This window comes from Giraffa tippelskirchi, chromosome 3 (assembly GCF_054371585.1).
Source record: "Giraffa tippelskirchi isolate mGirTip1 chromosome 3, T2T-mGirTip1v1.2.pri, whole genome shotgun sequence".
NCBI classification, from domain to species: domain Eukaryota; kingdom Metazoa; phylum Chordata; class Mammalia; order Artiodactyla; family Giraffidae; genus Giraffa; species Giraffa tippelskirchi.
Window position 1 is genome coordinate 33,728,351 of NC_137277.1, and position 17,354 is coordinate 33,745,704.

The window sequence follows — 17,354 nt, forward strand, 5'->3', positions numbered from 1 at the left end:
CTGGTACAGTATGTGTACTCTGAGAGAAGCATGAAAACAAAGTGTGGTAACAACAGAGAATGAGATGCGAACCTGGGGAATCCAGGAAGGCATCTTAGAGGAGACGGAGTTGGCTCCTAAAAGATGAGTAGATAGCTATCATGTGAAAAAGAAAAGGAGATGAGCATTCTAAGAAGAGAAAACAGCATGAGATTTCAGAATAGTTGAAGCAGAGGCCCCATGAGTAAGGGGCATCTGAGAAGGCCAGAGACGGAAGCTGAGACCTGACTGTGAGGGGCACGGCCCCACACACAGGCCTGGAGAATTAGGACAAGCATCTAACTGGTCACATTTCATGCGGAGGAGAGCTGATATAATTCTGGTAGTAGCGTGGAGGATGGAGGAGGATAGGAAAGAACAGAGCCTGGAAAGACTGTGGAGCTTTTTACATCAGATAGACTGCAGATGACAGTGACAGAAATGAACAAGAATGCAGAATGAAAGCAGGGTTCCAACACTGCTGTAAAGAAAGGCCTGGGAGAAGATGAGAAAGTTAGACAGTTTTACACCACTCAAACCTCACAGTTACTTTGTAGTTACAGATTTTATTTCCTTCAGAGGGAAAAGCTTTTCCTCGGAACCACCTATCTCTCCAAGAAAAAGGACAGAACTTTTAAGATAAATCTTCCTGTTGACTTAATTTCTACACACACTTCTGCTTACCAAGAAACCTAAATTTTCTCAGTACCATACATATTTCAAGCAGGAACCAGAAAAAAATAATTTCTTAATATCAAAAAGAATGTGACTGAAATTTTATCACAGCCATTGCCAGAGTGCTTTTTTAAAATACTTTTTAAAGCTTACAATTTGGTCTCACTCTGTAGACATTGAAAAACAAGCTAGTCAAACCCCAATTTACTCTTCTACAGTGCATCTCTCTCTCACGAGGAAGCTACTGTGAGAGGTCTCCTTTCCCTAGTGTGGGAATCCTAATTACCAATAAGAAACCTGCTTCATGAGAAGAGAATTTAAAAGCAGTAGAACATAATTATAAGGAATATTTTACCTAGGTCATGATGAAGACTAATGAAATATTCTGCCTCGAGTAGGCATTTATTATCAAATTTTAATTAAATTCTGTAGAGTTAACCTATTGACCTCAAAAGCACTGGGCAATTGCTTTATTATCCTGTCTCCTAACTATTTAAATAATTGCTTATGTAGAGAGTTGAGAGTGGATTTTATTATCTAGGGGTTAATACTCTAGGGTCCTTGATTAAATAAGGCAGCAAGGATTTAGAGTCACAGCTATGCTAGTTAATATTCTTCTTCATCTTCTTCGTAGACTAAGTGATTTATAGATTTATATCCTTATGTCTTACAATAAAACCACACATGATCATATATAAATACTTATAATACTTTTTGTATTTTCTTTAACTGATATGAGGGATCATTGAGATTTGGGAACTGTTTCTAAAGTATTGATACCAGATGCAAGAATCCAAACAGGATGACAGCAAGGAGAAAGCAGAAGGCTGTCTCCATGATCAATGTTAAATCAGAAAAAATGGAGGCAGTTTAAGTCCAATTCCTTCCTGATAAGTATCGCTTAGACTTACTAGAATGGAAAGAATCTGAGACTGGAAGAAGACTGAAATGTTATGAAGGGCAAGGGACTTTTTCTCTAACTTACAGGTGAATCTATTTAAAACATATGCAAGCATAACTAAGCAGAGATGGCCATGCTCTAGTGCTTTTCTATCTAGCCAGGCACCACTATACTAAAACATCTTCTAAAAATTTTTACAAAGGCCAGTTTCTTTACCTCTCTATGCTCTTAGGACCACGACAACTGAAAGAAGAATCTGGGACCATTAACATACTGATACTTGAAAATATCATGAATGTTTTTCCCTCAACTCAATTCATAAGTTGGAGAAGGCAATGGCACCCCACTCCAGTACTCTTGCCTGGAAAATCCCATGGATGGAGGAGCCTGGTAGGCTGCAGTCCATGGGGTTGCTAAGAGTCGGACGACTGAGCGACTTCACTTTCACTTTTCCCTTTCATGCATTGGAGAAGGAAACAGCAACCCACTCCAGTATTCTTGCCTGGAGAATCCCAGGGACAGGGGAGCCTGGTGGGCTGCCGTCTATGGGGTTGCACAGAGTCGGACATGACTGAAGTGACTTAGCAGCAGCAGCAATTCATAAGTCTTAGCATAAGGAACAGACACCAAAATCGGAAGAAATTTCAAGATCCCTCTACTCCAAAACAGTACTTCCCCTTCTCTCAATCTTCTCTCTACATATCCTACTCTTAGAGACTGAACCCTTGGCTTCTTCGAAGATGTTCACTTTAATCTCTAATTAAATTGAGAATATACTAATCTCAACTAATACTAGAATTATTGGCTAACCAACTAAAAAATCATAGAAAGAGGTCTCTTGAGATGTGTCTGAAGGAAGGCAAGCTGGATAGAGGGAAAGGCAGAGATAAGAAAATGTGTCCACAGAGACCATTTACTAACAATTTTGCTGAAGGCTGCCTCAGAGCATTAAGACTGCCGGCATCCTTCCTCAAGAGCCAAGAGATTACTTGAACCTCTTCATTAGTGCTGCTCAAATGTAGCATGCATCAGAGTCATCTAGAGGTCCTGTTAAAATGCAGGTTTCTGGGTCTCACTTCCAGAGTACCTTATTCAGTAGGTCTATGTTGGGACCCAAGAATTTGTATTTTTAACAACGCCCCAAGTGATGTTAATGCTGCTGCTAGTTCAGTGACTACATTCTGAAAACCATGGCTCTAAATTATGACCAAATATTTCACATAGAAATTACATATGATGTACTATTGCCCCACAGGTACACCTACCAATTCAGCCCAACCTTTCTGGGCCTCAGTTTCTTCATCTATAAAACAAAAAGGCTGAGCTAAAATAATCACTAAAATACCATGTAAATGCCTTTGAGTTCATGTTGGAAAGCACTGTCATTATAATTATATGAAATAATTATAATATCTTACATTTGTAGACTCTTATATTTGCAAAACATTTTCACTTACAATTTATCAGTCACTAAACATTCACACTGATGTGAGACAGACAAAATCCTTTTGGAAACTGAGATACAAAGAGGGCAATGGTTTGCTATAGTTGCATAATTAACAGGTAATAGAGTGAGACCTAGACCAGCATCTTCTAACTCAATCCTGGAAGAACTGAGGAACCCAGCCTAGCCTGATCAGTGAGAGGAGCTGATGACACTTCCCCTAGAAACAAGGTCAGTAATCTGCATTTTATGAGAGGAAAGGAAGGGTGAGTGCTCTTCACCTGGACATTCATATAGCTCGCACCTTCGTAGCTGCAGGATTCAGGTCTATTACACCTTCTTAGAGAGGCCTTCCCCAGCTACTCAGTATCAAAAGACAACCCCTTCTCCCTGCCCTACCAATTATGCTTCTAACTCCTTGGATTCACTTTAAATGTCTCCGTGCACCTAATCACACCTTGATTTTTTTTTATTTATTTATTTTAATTGGAGGCTAATTACTTTACAATATTGTAGTGGTTTTTGCCATACATTGACATGAATCAGCCATGGGTGTACATGTGTCCCCCATCCTAAAACACCCTCCCATCTCCCTCCCCATCCCATTCCTCAGGGTGTCCCAGTGCACCGGCTTTGAGTGCCGTGTTTCACGCATCGAACTTGGACTGGTGATCTATTTCACATATGGTAATATACATGTTTCAATGCTATTCTCTCAAATCATCTCACCCTCGCCTTCTCCCACAGAGTCCAAAAGTCTGTTCTTTATATCTGTGTCTCTTTTGCTGTCTCGCATATAGGGTCATCGTTACCATCTTTCTAAATTCCATATATATGCGTTAATACACTATATTGGTGCCTTTCTTTCTGACTTACTTCACTCTGTATAATAGGCTCCTGTTTCATCTACCTCATTAGAATGATTCAAATGCATCCTTTTTAATTGCTGAGTAATATTCCAATGTGTATATGTACCACAGCTTTTTTATCCATCCGTCTGCTGATGGACATCTAGGTTGCTTTCATGTCCTAGCTATTGTAAACAGTGCTGTGATGAACAATGGGGTACACATGTCTCTTTCAATTCTGGTTTCCTCAGTGTGTATGCCTAGCAGTGGGATTGCTGGGTTGTATGGCAGTTCTATATCCAGTTTTTTAAGGAGTCTCCACACTGTTCTCCATAGTGGCTGTGCTAGTTTGCATTCCCACCAACAGTGTAAGAGGGTTCCTTTTCTCCGCACCCTCTCCAGCATTTATTGTTTGTAGACTTTTTGATAGCAGCCATTCTGACCAGCATGAGATGATCCCTCATTGTGGTTTTGATTTGCATTTCTCTGATAGTGAGTGATATTGAACATCTTTTCATGTGTTTGTTAGCCATCTGTATGTCTTCTTTGGAGAAATGTCTGTTTAGTTCTTTGGCCCATTTTTTGATTTCAGTTCAGTTCAGTTACTCAGTCATGTCTGACTCTTTGCGACCCCATGAACCACAGCACGCTAGGCCTTTCTGTCATCACCAACTCCCAGAGTCCACCCAAACCCTTGTCCATCGAGCCGATGATGCCATCCAACCATCTCATCCTCTGTCATCCCCTTCTCCTCCTGCCCTCAATCTTTCCCAGAATCAGGATCTTTACCAGTGAGTCAGCTCTTCACATCAGGTGGCCAAAGTATCAAAGTTTCAGCTTCAACATATTGAGCTGCATGAGATGCTTGTATATTTTTGAGATTAATTCTTTGTCAGTTGCTTCATTTGCTATTATTTTCTCCCATTATGAAGGCTGTCTTTTCACCTTGCTTATAGTTTCCTTCATTGTGCAAAAGCTTTTAAGTTTAATTAGGTCCCACTTGTTTATTTTTGCTTTTATTTCCATTACTCTTGGAGGTGGCTCATAGAGGATCTTGCTGTGATTTATGTTGCAGAGTGTTTTGCCTATGTTTTCCTCTAGTTTTACAGTTTCTGGTCCTACATTTAGATCTTTAATCCATTTTGAGCTTGTTTTTGTGTATGGTGTTAGAAAGTGTCCTAGTTTCATTCTTTTACAGGTGATTGACCAGTTTTCCCAGCACCACTTGTTAAAGAGATTGTCTTTTCTCCATTGTATATTCTTGCCTCCTTTGTCAAATATAAGGTGTCCATAGGTGTGTGGATTTATCTCTGCGCTTTCTATTTTGTTCCATTGATCTATGTCTCCGTGCCAGTACCATACTGTCTTGATGACTGTAGCTTTGTAGTATAGTCTGAAGTCAGACAGGTTGATTCCTCCAGTTCCATTCTTCTTTCTCAAGATTGCTTTGGCTGTTCGAGGTTTTTTGTATTTCTATACAAACTGTGAAATTATTTGTTCTAGTTCTCTGAAAAATACTGTTGGTAGCTTGATAAGGATTGCATTGAATCTATAGATTTCTTTGGGTAGTATACTCATTTTCACTATATTGATTCTTCTGATCCATGAACATGGTATATTTCTCCATCTATTTGTATCATCTTTGATTTCTTTCATCAGTGTTTTATAATTTTATATATATAGAAGTCTTTTGTTTCTTTACAGGTGAATTCTTCCAAAAATTTAGAGAAGAGCTAACATCTATCCTACTTAAACTCTTCCAGAAAATTTCAGAGGAAGGTAAACTGCCAAAATCATCCTATGAGGCCACCATCACCCTAATACCAAAACCAGACAAAGACGCCACAAAAAAATAAAACTACAGGGCAATATCACTGATGAACACAGATGCAAAAATCCTCAACAAAATTTGAGCAAACAGAATCCAACATATTTAAAAGATCATACATCATGACCAAGTGGGCTTTATCCCAAGGATGCAAGGATTCTTCAATATTTGCAAATCAATCAAAGTGATACACCACATTAACAAATTGAAAGATAAAAACCATATGATTATCTCAATAGATGCAGAGATAGCCTTTGACAAAATTCAACATCCATTTATGATAAAAACCCTCCAGAAAGCAGGCATAGAAGGAACATATCTCAACATAATAAAAGCCATATATGATAAACCCACAGCAAACATTATCGTCAATGGTGAAATATTGAAAGCACTTCCCCTAAAGTCAGGAACAAGACAAGGGTGCCCACTCTCACCACTATTATTCAACATAGTTTTGGAAGTTTTAGCTACATCAATCAGAGAAGAAAAAGAAATAAAAGGAATTCAGATTGGAAAAGAAGAAGTAAAACTCTCACTGTTTGCAGATGACATGATTCTCTACATAGAAAACCCTAAGGACACCACCAGAAGATTACCTGAGCTAATCAATGAATATAGTAAAGTTGCAGCATATAAAATTAATACACAGAAATCCCTTGCATTCCCATACACTAACAATGAGAAAACAAAGAAATTAAGGAAATGATTCCATTCACCATTGCAATGAAAAGAATAAAATACTTAGGAATAAATCATCCTTTGATTTTTAACTTACTTGTTAATATCTCTCTCCCTGAGCTAAAATAAAAGCTCCACAAGGGCAGGACTTTGTTTTGTTCACTGTCGAATGTCTGATGACTTGAACACTGCCTGGCATGTAACAAGTACTTAAGAAATATTTGTGGGATGAACAATAATCCAGTAATAATTTAATGTGTGCCATGCACAGTGTTAGGGATTTTACGCACATTATCCCAAAATAAATCTCAAACCAGATGATATTTTAATTCCACTTTCTCAGTATTCAATAGAAATTAAACAAAATAATCAGTAAGGATACTTCTGTCTCCAGGAAGAGGAAGTGGACCTGCTTTCCCCTATTCCTCCCACTAATAACAGTTAAAACCCCCTGGACGTTAGACATAAAACTAACCTAAGAAATTCTGAAAGTGGAGAGAAGAAGATGGACCAGCTAGGTAAGTTCTCCAGGTTTTCTTTTTGCCTAATATGCCCCAGACTTGACATTGAAGAAGCAGACAACACAGAAACACAAATGGGTGCAGACCAAGAAATCCCCAACAAGAATCTTTTCTCTCTAACCCAAGTACAAAGTAATGGGCAGCCTAGCAACAGAAAAACTTTTAGATAACTGATCCAATCCAACCAAAAAAAAAAAACTATGGCTCTATCCCACCACCAGCAAAAATGAAGGAGAAAATCTATTCTTCCACCCCCATGAGGCCATAATGAGGTGCCCCATCACCACTAGGGTGGTATCAGGAGAGGCCAAATAGGAAGGTAAGACTTTCATGCTTGCTAGCCAGTAATGGGACCCCACAAACGCGGTCAATAGATGGGATCCTTGACTCTCAGCCACCAGGTAACTCTTGTCCTTCTCACTGTCAGAGGAGGCCTAATGGGAAGTCAGCATTTTCACAATTGCACAGGGGTAATGAGGCTACTGCCCCCCAACTGTGGAGGTAGAGACAACCACTTGGAAGACATCCATCCGCACCCAGGATTAATAAGGAGACCTCCCTCTCGATCGTTAACAGAAAGAAACCTGGATTTGTACCTCCACCTTGCAGTAACAAAGTGGTACCACCCCCTTACCTTAACACAACAATGTCACAGAAAGTTAGATGAAAGCTTTAAATAAGATCCAGAATTACAGAATATAATACAAACATGTCTAGGCTTCAGTTGAAGATCACTCATCATTCAAGAAGATCTCATACTGAAAAAAAAAAGGATAAATGACTAGAAAAAGTCAAAATCAAGATGATAAGAGATGTTACAATTACCTGACAAAGATAAAGCGTCTACAATAAAAAAAAATGTCTCAAGGAGCAATTATGAACATGCTTGAAACAAATGTAAAAATATAAAGCCTCAGCAAAGAAACAGAAGATCTAAAACTCTAAAATGAAAATTTTAGAAATGAAAAATACAATAACAAATTTTAAAAATGCAATGAACAGACTTGATGGAAAAATGGAGGGGACAGAGGAGAGAATCAGTGAACTGGAATATGGAACAGAAATGACCCAACCTGAACAAGTGAAAGAAAATGAACAGGAAAATGTACAGAGCCTAAGGGTTCCATGGCTCCATAACAAACAAATCTAACATTCATGTTATCAGAGTCCTGAATGAAGAGATGGAACAGAGTGAAAAAGTACTCAAAGAAATAATGGCTGAATAGTTCCAAATTTGTCAAGAGACATAACCTACAGATTCAATAAGGAGTTTATTCAAGTAGGATAAACTCAAATCCACAGCAAGTTCTATCATAAATGTCTGAATCCTAAAGGCAAAGAAAAATATCTTGGAAGCAGTCAGGCATACCATTTAATCAACAACCAAAAACAAAACAAAAAACAACCAACCTGAGTAAAAAATAGGCAGAGGCATTAATTAGACATTTTTCCAAAGAAGATGTATAGATGGCCAAGAGACACATGAAAAGATGTTCAATATTACTGATTACAGGAAAATGCAACTCAAAACCACAATGAGGCATCACCTCAAGCCTGTTAGAATGGCTTTATCAAAAAAATAAAAAAAGAAATAACGAGTGTTGGCAAAGATGTGAAGAAAAGAGAACCATCATGAACTGCTAATGGGAATGTAAATTGGTTATAGCCTCTGTGGAAAACAGTACAGAGATTCCTCAGAAAATTAAGACTAGAACTCCCATTTGATCCAACGATTCCATTTCTGGATATTTATTCAGAGTATGAAAACATTAAAAAGATAGATGTGCTCCTATGTTGATTCTCAGCATTATTACAACAGTGAAGATATAAAAACAACCTAAGTGCCCACTGATGGATGAATAGATAAAGAAGATGTATACAGAATAGAATACTACTTGGCCATAAAAAGGTGAATTCTTGTCATAAACAACAACATGGATGGACCTTGAGGATATTATGCTAAATGAAATAAATCAGATGGAAAAAGACAAATACTGTATGATTTCACTCATATGTGGGATAAACAAACAAACAAAAGCAAACACATAAATAGAGAACAAAGCAGAACAGTGGTTACCAGAGGAGAAGGGGTTTGGGGGAGGGAAAAATGGGTAAAGGGGGGTCAACTATATGGTGACTAGGTAGAAACTAAACTTCTGGTGATGAGCACATTGCAGTGCATACAGGAACTGAAATGCAAACATGAAATGTACACATAAAACTTACCATACACTTCCAAAATGAAGACATGTGAAAGTCCAATAATCAGATTTAAAGATGTTCAATATCACTGGTCTAGAGGATACTGATTAAAATCACAAGAAGCTTCTACTATACATCCATAAGAATGGCTAAAATTATAAAGACTGACAATGACAAGTGTTGGCAAGGATGCTGGACAACTACATTTTTCATGTATACTAGTAAGGACATAAAATGGTTCGATTGTTTTTTAACTGTCTGGCCATTTCCTATAAATTAAGTACATACCTTTATACCTTTTGATATAGATATTCTACTCCTTAGATTGAACAAAAGAAATAAAAGATATGCCCACAAGAGGAAAGAATACGGTTTGGCAAGAGAATAGATGAAAAAATACGGTGTATCCTCACAACAGACTACTACGCACCAATAAAAAGAAATGGAAGAACAAAGATGAATCTAAACAACATTCCTCTTTGGCACGAGTCATGAAAAGACAGTAGTTACTTGGTTTTCTTGAAGATGAGATAACTAGAGTCTCATATCAGAAAAGATAGAAATGCCTCAAGTGGCTGTAATTCCTCTGCTTCTCTTCAATCAAGAGAAAAAAACAGAAAAATCCTTAGGGCAAAGAGAACCTTAGGAATTGTAAGCTAATTCTTGGCAAGGACTCAGAGTAGAAGGACCGTTAGATACAGTAACTTAATGCTGGCTCTGGGCTTAATTGTAAGCAGATACCAGTGAGAAGAGCAAGGACAATGGAGATAAGCCAGACCTTGGAAGAACTTTTGCTCCAAGTTAAAAGAAACGAGTTGTCACACAAGAATTATGTAAGAGATATCTGCATTGGAGAAGGGTTGGAATACACCAATAAATAAGTTTTAGCAAAATACAGCTCACAGCTTAGTTTTCTTATACATTGCCATCAAAACTCTTTACATGCTTGTTTACTGTCATTTTAAATAAGGTTTTCCATTTCCAGGGTTGCATCTCAAAGAAAACAAGTGGAAAATGCATTATGTTGATCCCTATCTCAGATTAAAGTGAGTGTTAGGTTTCAACTACTCACCACATAATCAGAGCATCACTGCTTAACAGGTGGCCACTTAATTAATCACAGACAAAGTAACTGAAGGGACATTTGTTTCCAAAGTTTTGCTATTAGAAGAAACGTTAGATGCACAGCCTTGGCATACCTCTTGTCCCCTACCCCCATCCCAACCCCGTGCTTCTATAGGAAAAGAATAAGATGGCAATTATTGCAATTTTAAATTTCAAAAGATGGAACAAATTGCCCTGGAATTTTACACCCGTATCCATAGCATATGAGAGCATCCACATCACCATTTGCTACTATCAATTTTGATGACATATTTACGATCATTTAAAAAATCAAATCTGGTTTTCAGGCATCCAAAATGGAGCCAGATGGACATTTTACATGTGGTTTAAGACATGTTCCTACATGAAAACTTGAATTTTCTCTGAAACGTATCAAACTCAAGGACACGAACAACCATTTTCAAAACATAATAACTCTACAAACTTAGTTTTAAAGTACTCTCCCCACCATATAATCATTACAGACCCCCAACAAATCCTTGTTTAACAAGCATCTTCACTTTTTACCTGTTCCAATCCTACTTCCTGACAGTTTATGCAAACTCGTGGGGTTTTGCCTATATATATCTCTCCCATTTTGTAGTCTAGCAGAACACAATTCAAGTGCTTCTTGTCCTAATAAAGAATAAAGCCCAAATAAATGCCTCTTTATTCCAATCAAATCTCCATTTCTGAAATTTTAGTTCAGTTTTTGGTTTTGGTTTTGGTTTTGTTCAACCTTATGGGTGAAATATACCAGCTGTTATTTGGTCTTGACTATCCTGAGCTTTGAGTATTTTCAAGTTTATTGGTCACTTGCATTGCCTCTTCCATTAACTGTCTGTATCTTTTGGCTACTTTTTCTATTTACTCGTATCTCCATTTCTTCTTGATTTTTTTTTTTTTTTTTTACCGTTTTGCTTTGTTTTAATGCTTAAGATTTCAATTCATCTAGCATTTATTTTTATAAATGGTGTCAGGCAAGGAGCTAACTGTCCTTTCTCTCCCCTCTCCAAGTGATCTGAAGTGCTACCTTTTGATATACTAAATTTCTGTACATGCCAGAATCCATTTTTGGACTACTAATAGTAGTTCTACTAATCTACTCATCTTCACCTACACTAACTTCACACTATTTCCATCACTACATTCCTAAATTACGTTTGATGTCAGGTAGGGTGGGCTTGACCTACATACAGCATATTAAAAAGCAGAGACATCACTTTGCTGACAAATGTTGGTATATTCAAAGTTATAGTTTTCTCAGTAGTCATGTAGGATGTGAGATTTGGACCATAAAGAAAGCTGAATGCCAAGGAATTGATGCTTTTGAACTGTGGTGTTGGAGAAGACTCTTGAGAGTCCCTTGGACTGCAAGGAGATCCAACCAATCCATCCTAAAGAAATCAGTCCTGAATGTTCATTGGAAGGATTAATGTTGAAGCTGAAACTCCAATACTTTGGCTACCTGATGCAAAGAGCTGACTTCTTAGAAAAGACTCTGATGCTGGGAAAAGTTGAAGGTGGGAATAGAAGGGGACAACAGAGGAAGAGATGGTTGAATGGCATCACTGGCTCGATGGACATGAGTTTGAGCAAGCTTCAGGAGTTGGTGATGGACAGGGAAGCCTGGTGTGCTGCAGTCCATGGGGTTGCAAAGAGTTGGACACAACTGAGAGACTGGAGGTCAGGGGCGGTGGCTGAGAGAAGCAACCCCACACCTGAGGTCAGGGGCCGTGGCCAAGAGGAGCTACCATGCACCCGAGGTAAGGGGCGGCAGCTGCGCTTTGTTGGAGCAGCCATGAAGAGAGACTCCGCGTCCAAGGTAAGAGAAACCCAGGTAAGACAGTAGGCACTGAGAGAGGGGATCAGGGGGCAGACAGGCTGAAACTATAGGCACGGACAACTAGCCAATCTGATCACATGGACCACAGCTTTGTCTAACTCAATGAAACTAAGCCATACCATGTGGGGCCACCCAAGACGACAGGTCATGGTGGAGAGGTCTGACAGAATGCGGTCCTCTGTAGAAGGGAATGGCAAACCACTTTAGTATTCTTGCCTTGAGAACCCCATGAACAGTATGAAAAGGCAAAAAAATAGGACCCTGAAAGATGAACTCCCTAGGTCAGTAGGTGCCCAATATGCTACTGGAGATCAATGGAGAAATAACTACAGAAAGAATGGAGGGATGGAGCCAAAGCAAAAACAACACCCAGCTGTGAATGGGACTGGTGATAGAAGCAAGATTCAATGCTATAAAGAGCAATATTGCATAGGAATCTGGAATGTTAGCTCCATGAATCAGGGCAAACTGGAAGTGGTCAAACAGGAGATGACAAGAGTGATCATCGACATTCTAGGAATCAGAGAACTAAGATGGACTGGAATGGGTGAATTTAACTCAGATGACAATTATATCTACTACTGTGGGCAGGAATCCCTTAGAAGAAATGGAGTAGCCATCATAGTCAACAAAAGAGTCTGAAATGCAGTACTTGGATGCAACCTCAAAAACGACAGAATGATCTCTGTTCATTTCCAAGGCAAACCATTCAATATCACGGTAATTCAAGTCTATGCCCTGACCAGTAACGCCGAAGAAGCTGAAGTTGAACAGTTCTATGAAGACCTACAAGACCTTCCAGAACTAACACTCTAAAAAGATGTTCTTTTCATTATAGGGCCTGGAATGCAAAAGTAGGAAGTCAAGAAACACCTGGAGTAACAGGAAAATTTGGCCTTGGAGTACAGAATGAAGCATGGCAAAGGTTAATAGAGTTCTGCCAAGAGAACGCACTGGTCATAGCAAACACCCTCTTCCAACAACACAAGAGAAGACTCTACACATGGACATCACCAGATGGTCGACAACAAAATCAGATTGATTATATTCTTTGCAGCCAAAGATGGAGAAGCTCTATACAGTCAGCAAGAACAAGACCGGGAGCTGACTCTGGCTGGGATCATGAACGCCTTATTGCCAAATTCAGACTGAAATTGAAGAAAGTAGGGAAAACCACTAGACCATTCAGGTATGACCTAAATCAAATCCCTTATGACTATACAGTAGAAGTGTGAAATAGATTTAAAGGACTAGATCTGATAGACAGAATGCCTGATGAACTATGGAGGGAGGTTCGTGACATTGTACAGGAGACAGGAATCAAGACCATCCCCAAGAAAAAGAAATACGAAAAAGCAAAATGGTTGTCTGAGGAGGCCTTACAAATAGCTGTGAAAAGATGGGAAGTGAAAAGCAAAGGAGAAAAGGAAAGATATACCCATTTAAATGCAGAGTTCCAAAGAATAGCAAGGAGAGATAAGAAAGCCTTCCTCAGCAATCAGTGCAAAGAAATAGAGGAAAACAATAGAATGGGAAAGACTAGAGATCTCTCCAAGAAAATTAGAGATACCGAGGGAACATTTCATGCAAAGATGGGCTCAATAAAGGGCAGAAATGGTAGGGACCTAACAGAAGCAGAAGATATTAAGAAGAGGTGGCAAGAATACACAGAAGAATTGTACAAAAAAGATCTTCATGACCCAGATAATCACGATGGTGTGATCAGTCACCTAGAGTCAGACATCCTGGAATGTGAAGTCAAGTGGGTCTTAGAAAGCATCACTATGAACAAAGCTAGTGGAGGTGATAGAATTCCAGTTGAGCTATTTCAAATCCTGAAAGATAACGCTGTGAAAGTGCTGCACTCAATATGCCAGCAAATCTGGAAAACTCAGCAGTGGCCACAGGACTGGAAAAGATCAGTTTTCATTCCAATCCCAAAGAAAGGCAATGCCAAAGAATGCTCAAACTACCGCACAATTGCACTCATTTCACACGCTAGTAAAGTAATGCTTAAAATTCTCCAAGCTGGGCTTCAGCAATATGTGAACTGTGAACTTCCAGATGTTCAAGCTGGTTTTAGAAAAGGCAGAGGAATCAGAGATCAAATTGCCAACATCCGCTTGATCATTGAAAAAGCAAGAGAGCATCAGAAAAACATCTATTTCTGCTTTATTTTCTATGCCAAAGCCTTTGACTGTGTGGATCACAGTAAATTGCAGAAAATTCTTAAAGAGGTGGGAATACCAGACCATCTGACCTGCCTCTTGAGAAACCTGTATTCAGGTCAGGAAGCAACAGCTAGAACTGGACATAGAACAACAGACTGGTTCCAAATAGGAAAAGGAGTATGTCAAGGCTGTATACTGTCACCCTGCTTATTTAACTTATATGATATGCAGAGTACATCAAGAGAAACGCTGGGCTGGAGGAAGCACAAGCTGGAATCAAGATTGCCGGGAGAAATATCAATAACCTCAGATATGCAGATGACACCACCCTTATGGCAGAAAGTGAAGAACTAAAGAGCCTCTTGATGAAAGTGAAAGAGGAGAGTGAAAAAGTTGGCTTAAAACTCAACGTTCAGAAAACTAAGATCATGGCATCCAGTCCCATTACTTCATGGCAGATAGATGGGGAAACAGTGGCTGATTTTATTTTTCTGGGCTCCAAGATCACTGTAGATGGTGATTGCAGCAACGAAATTAAAAGACACTTACTCTTTGGAAGGAAAGTTATGACCAACCTAGACAGAATATTAAAAAGCAGAGACATTACTTCGCCAACAAAGGTCCGTCTGGTCAAGGCTATGGTTTTCCCAGTGGTCATGTATGGATGTGAGAGCTGGACTATAAAGAAAGCTGAGCACCGAAGAATCGATGCTTTTGAACTGTGGTGTTGGAGAAGACTCTTGAAAGTCCCTTGGACTGCAAGGAGATCCAACCAGTCCATCCTAAAGGAGATCAGTCCTGGGTGTTCATTGGAAGGACTGATGTTGAAGCTGAAACTCCAATACTTTGGTCACCTGATGCGAAGAGCTGACTCATTGGAAAAGACCCTGATGCTGGGAAAGATTGAGGGCAGGAGGAGAAGGGGATGACAGAGGATGAGATGGTTGGATGGTATCACCGACTCGATGGACGTGGGTTTGGGTGGACCCCAGGAGTTGGTGATGGACAGGGAGGCCTGGAGTGCTGCAGTTCATGGGGTCGCAAAGAGTCGGACATGACTGAGCGACTGAATTGAACTGAACTGAGCAACTGAACTGAACTCAAGGGTGGACTTGTTACTTTGTTGTCAGTAAAAGTTTATTATTCCTGGAAACTTGCATTCTTTTACTACAAACTAATATTGCAATTTGCTGTTAAATTACAGCTCTATCCTTTGTCTATTACTTCCAAATCTGTTCCCTTTCCATGGAGAAACATTACCGTAATCTCAGGAAATTTAGTTTTCATTGTCTTGGGGTAGAATAAATTAAGTGAATCCTAAACATCTACAGTTATTTATATTTCACCAGCAACAAGTACAGTCAAGCCTACAATCCCCCACACACACCCCCACACTCCCGCCTCTTTTCTTTTCCAAGAGCTACTGGCTTAGTTGAGGTTCTCAACTTTTCCCTAAAATAGCACAACAACTGCTTAAGTAGGTTATCTCTGTTGCACTTCTCCAATCCATCTTCCATGATGCTACCATAATTGTGTTTAAAACGCAAATCTTAAGACGTCAGTTCCTTGTTTAAAAGACTCCAGTGATATCCTGTGACCTATGGTAATAGAGTCCTATCTTTTACATGGTTTTCATCAGAGTGATAATAGCCAATATTTATCAAATACTTTCTACACTGCCAGTTACTATGGTAGCTGCTTTACACATATTTCTCACTGATCCTGTGAGGATTAATTATATTTCTCATTAATCTTGCTATGTGGTGGAAAATTATAATTGTCCTTTAACAGATGAACAAACTGAAGCCTACAGATGTTAGGTGACTTGCCTAAAATCATACGAAATAACATCTGGATAGTTACATGGATATTTAAGACACTGAGTGAGTGAGTGAGTGAAAGTTGCTCAGTTGTGTCCAACTCTTTGCGACCCCATGGACAATACAATCCATGGAGTTCTCCAGGCCAGAATACTGGAGTGGATAGCCATTCCTTCTCCAGAGGATCTTTCCAACCCAGGGATTGAACCCAGGTTTCCCACAGTGAAGGCAGATTCTTTACCAGCTGAGCCACAAGGGAAGCCCTTACACTGTGTACCCCATAAAATACACACCAGACAGTTTGCTGGCTCTAAAACTTACCTATTAAAAGAAGTTCATATAATGAATTTTTAAAATAGCTACTTGATTTTTTAAGCTAGATATAAAATAAAATAAAAAATATAAAATAAAATTTAAAAAGCATGAAAATAAAGATATGGAAAAAGATAGTCCATATACATGCTACCCAAAAGTAAAAGCAACACAGTACAGCAAAATATTAGCAAAAACAGAACTCAAAGCAAAATACTACTAAAAGCATCAGGGATAGTTCATATTTCATTTTAAAAACATACAACCTACCAAAAAGATAAAACTATCATAAATTTCTACGGAATTAGCAACTATCTTTGAACTACACAAACAAAAATCTAAACAATCTGAGAATAACCAGAGTGGACTCTTTTAACTTACACTTATTAGAAAAATCACAGATCAAGTAGACAAAACTAAAAACAGATCATTTGAAAAACACAAATAATAAGCTGAATGATAAAATTAAAAAAAATTTTGTAGCCAACAATGAGAGAACATAAATGCTTTTCAAACATCTAATACATACATTTTCAATGGAGGTGATATCAGTCCTTAGGAAATAAAAATTAGTTCTTAGGAGAGCAAAAAATCTTAGGCATTGTAATAGTTTGTGCCTCCCTATGTCCCCCAGAAAAAAAAAGCTCAACCTTATCTGAAAAAACCTTATTTCTTAATCTCTTTTGTTATGGAGAAATTAATTAAGTTTAAATTTAAACCCATTTAATTAAAATCTTATGCTGAGTATTCATTTCTTAAAAAGAAATTCAACTTAATGAATTTAATTTGATTAATGTCTCTCTTCAGTGGGCAAGTTATTGAAAAAAAGGTTAAAAAACACTGATCTAAAAAATTCATAAAAACTGAGTCATATGGGGGAAAGAATATATCTAAATTTGCTTAAACATACATAAAATACCTCTTTAAGGACACACAGGAATCTGATAACTGTTGTTGACTCTGGGGAGGGAAACTCAATAGCTTTC